The sequence below is a fragment of the Phoenix dactylifera genome, chromosome 2 (genome assembly GCF_051530095.1).
Source record: "Phoenix dactylifera cultivar Ajwa chromosome 2, Ajwa_hap1_PhDact_Kaust_v1.1, whole genome shotgun sequence".
In the NCBI taxonomy this organism is placed as follows: Eukaryota; Viridiplantae; Streptophyta; class Magnoliopsida; order Arecales; family Arecaceae; genus Phoenix; species Phoenix dactylifera.
The window spans coordinates 3,674,228-3,678,315 of NC_143191.1; the positions used below are offsets into that span (position 1 = coordinate 3,674,228).

General features: G+C 50.1%; 1 pseudogene; it reads left to right on the forward strand.

The window, feature by feature from the left end:
- The first annotated feature begins 575 nt into the window (after positions 1-575).
- LOC149768182 (putative receptor-like protein kinase At1g11050 pseudogene) lies at positions 576-2,817 on the forward strand (annotated as a pseudogene).
- Positions 2,818-4,088: the final 1,271 nt, after the last annotated feature.

Below are 4,088 nucleotides of genomic sequence, written 5' to 3' on the forward strand. Positions count from 1 at the left end.
TCGACCAGAAGACAGGGTGGGAGTGATAGAAATTTGAACATCCAACTAATATTCGTATCTGTATTCATATCCATTAAAGAAAAATAAATATAGATATAGATAGACAACTATACGATCCGTATTGGATTATCCGATTTCATCATTTAAATTCTATTTAATTTTATATAATACTCATAAAATTTTTAAAAAATAAATGACTATATTAACATACTATTAATTAAATTTATCATCCACTTAGTAATATCTTTGATTTTGTAATTATAAAATTTAATTATCTATATTTATATCTATATTTTTTAATATCCAATTTATATCCATATTTATTTAAAATAAATATAAATATAATTTTTTTATTCAACTAACATCCGTATGTATATCTAAATTCAGCCTTACTGAGAGTTTGCTTTGCGTTCTTTCATGGAAGGTGCCGGCAAAGACGAATTCAAAGTCTTTACCGTCAAAAATGAATTCAAAGTCTTTACCGTAACCCGACTTCGAAGTCAACCGCCATCCTGAAGAAACTCCGTCGAAGCGAGGCCGATATAATAAGCATATCTCCATCCGGCTACAACCCCACCGCCCCACTCTTAGTGCTTTTCGTGGCCGCGCCACCTTCTTGCCTCCTCTTCCATCCCAAGGTCTCTCCTGATGTAGAGAGATGTGGAGGTCGTTATTCTTCTTACTGCTACTCGCGAACAGTCCACTGCCAGAGACGCCAGTGGCGACGGCGGCGGCTGCGGCGGGGGACGAGTGCCCGATGGACCTGAACTACGTCGGGACCTTCCCCTGGGACCGCTCCTACTGCCAGCCTCCCATCTCCAACATGACCAACTGCTGCACGACCTTGCTGAGCCTCTTCGGCATCGCCATTGGCCAACGTCTCCACCTCACTGGCCTCTTCCGCCTCCCCAACGCCGCCGCCTCCTCCGCCTGCCTCGCAGACTTCAGCTCCAACCTCTCCGCGCTCTCCCTCCCCTCCGACCTCGTCCACACCTGCTTCCCCTCCCCGCAGCGCTTCGTCATCACCCCCGACTTCTGCGCCGGCATCCTCACTCGCCGGAACTGGACCGCCAAGCTCGGCCCCTCCACCGCCATCGACTCTGCCTGCCGCTCCGACCTCTCCGTCCCCACCCAGTGCTATGACTGCGCCAACGCCGGCGTCGCCGTCACCGCCCAGCTCACTGCCCTCGACGGCAACGCCTCCCATGCCACCCAGTGCTTCTACCTCGCTGTCGACTATGCTGCCGGCGTCGCAAACCAGTTTGGCCCCGAGGACCCCCGTGCCGCCGGCTGCATCTTTAGCCTTGCCCTCTCCTCCCCTTCTTCTCCTCCCACTCGCTCCAAATCCCACACCGCCGCCATCATCGCCCCCATCGCCGCCACCCTTGCCCTCGCTCTTCTCCTCTCCGCCCTCGGACTCTATCTCCGGCTTTCCAAATCGAAGAAAAAGAGGAAGCTTTCCAAGAAACAGGAGCAGAGCCCGAGATCGAGATCCCACGCGCGTCCCAACACCGGATCCATCTTGTACGATATCGAAGAAATGGAGAAGGCCACGGATAACTTCTCTGAAAGGAATATAGTTGGGCGCGGCGGATTTGGGGTTGTCTACAAGGGGACGCTCTCCGACGGGAGCTTGGTCGCCGTCAAGAAGGTATTGGAGCTGAACTTGGAAGGTGGCGACGAGAAGTTCCAGAACGAGGTGGAGATCATCAGCCACCTTCGTCACCGGAATCTGGTCCCCTTGAGAGGCTGCTGTATCACCAACGACGACGACGACATGGAGGAACCCAAAGAAAGGTATTTGGTTTATGACTACATGCCTAATGGAAGCCTCGCCGACCATATCTTCACCTCGCCCGTGGATGGCAACGGCTATTCTGGAAAAAAGAAGTCAACTCTGACCTGGCCCCAGAGGAAAAACATCATACTGGACGTGGCGAAGGGGTTGGGTTATCTCCACTATGGAGTGAAGCCGGCGATCTATCATAGAGATATCAAGCCCACAAACATTCTGCTAGACGGAGAGATGAGGGCAAGGGTGGGCGACTTCGGGCTCGCAAGGCAGAGCCGCGAGGGGCTGTCGCCCCTCACCTCTAGGGTTGCTGGGACTCATGGCTACCTGGCTCCGGAGTATGCGCTCTACGGGCAGCTCACAGAGAAGAGTGATGTTTACAGCTTTGGAGTCTTGGTGCTGGAGATCATGAGCGGACGGAATGCCCTAGATAAGTCGGCGGAGTCAAACTCGGCGTTGATCACCGACTGGGCGTCGACGCTGGTCAAGTCCGGGAGGGCGGAGGAGGTGCTGGATGCGGCGCTGGTGAGGGAAGGTAACCCAAAGGGGACCATGGAGAGGTTTGTGCTGGTGGGGTTATTGTGTGCCCATGTGATGGTGGCGCTCAGGCCGACGATCTCGGAGGCGCTGAAGATGCTGGAAGGCGATATCGACGTCCCGGTGATACCGGACCGGCCGATGCCGCACGGCCATGGGTATCCTTTTGGTGAAGATGGCACTATCACTGCTTCACCAGCTTTGAGTGCTTCTGTCTCCATACTCTAAGGCATGCTCAGGTGATTGAAGGCTTTAAGTTGGATCTCTCTCTCTCTCTCTCTCTCTCTCTCTCTCTCTCTCTCTCTCTATATATATATATATATATATATATATATATAATATCAAGAAGGTAGTTACTGGTTAAATGGTCTGGACCTTCAAGAGATTTAGACGGAGATTTCATCATGAAAGTTAAGGCAAGAGCCGAGGGAACTCAATTTTATTTTTTTCAATTTCCAAAAAACATTTTCATTTTTCTATTGCTTCATAATAAGATTTTTCTTCTTTTTTGAGAGTCATGAAGTTACAACTTTGCCATTCCTGTGTTATCATACTTATCTGTGTTTCTTCGAATTTAGTTAATACTGCTTTTTTTTTATTATACGCTAAATTTATTTGTTTTGCTTATCTTATAATTTGTTTTATGCGGATACATACCCATAAGGCAGCGACGATCCTTTCTTTCTTTAGGTCATCTATTCTATTATGAAATTTAAGTCGCATAAATTTCTCTTGAAAGGGTCTTCTGCTCCTCATGCCCGTAGGAATTTGGTTTGCAATCATTATAATTAGTACATTACTTTGCTTAGTGAATACAGGTGTATACTTGGAGTCCGGTCTGCATTGTTGTCCGGCTAGTTCCTTGAGTAGGGTATTAGCAAAAGATGTTCCTGATTCCGTCACACCTATTGTCACGTCCCTGCCTCCGCGGGGCACGTGAGGCACCCAGTGCCCACGTGAGGACCACATGAGGGGGAAAACACGGGGCTCCCCTGCCCGATATTGTTCGGTTCCGGGGCTTCACGCAAGCGTCTTTCACCCCTCCCCGGTTTTGTTTTCCACCCAAAACGCGTCTACAGGATTTGGAGACACCCGCCTCATATGTCCAGGCTCTGGAACAAGTCTTTCCGATGTGGGACTATTGGGCCTCACACCCTTCCCACCATCGGACAAGAGCTGTTTTCGGCTCTGATACCAAATGTCACGTCCCTGCCTCCGCGGGGCACGTGAGGCACCCAGTGCCCACGTGGGGGCCACATGAGGGGGGAAACACGGGGCTCCCCTGCCAGATATTGTCCGGTTCCGGGGCTTCACGCAAGCGTCCTTCACCCCTCCCCGGTTTTGTTTTCCACCCAAAACGTATCTACAGGATTTGGAGACACCCGCCTCATATGCCCAGGCTCTGGAACGAGTCTTTCCGATGTGGGACTATTGGGCCTCATACCAAAAATCATGCGGTGAGCGTGGATCGAACACACGACCTTTAGATCTTCAGTCTAACGCTCTCCCAACTGAAATATTTAGCCCCTGCATGGGGACCAAATATGTATGGCTCCATATTTTATTATGTGAGGATCCGTGCAGGCATGTGTTTAGTCCCACATCGGTTATTCGCTGGGTAGATCTTGGGTACTTATACAGGATCAAGGAACCCAAACAATACCTTCCGGCTAGCCATTTTGGGTGAGATCCTGGGTTGTTACAAATGGTATCAGAGCGGACCCGGCCCATAACTTATGTGGACTAGGGGACACTGCAG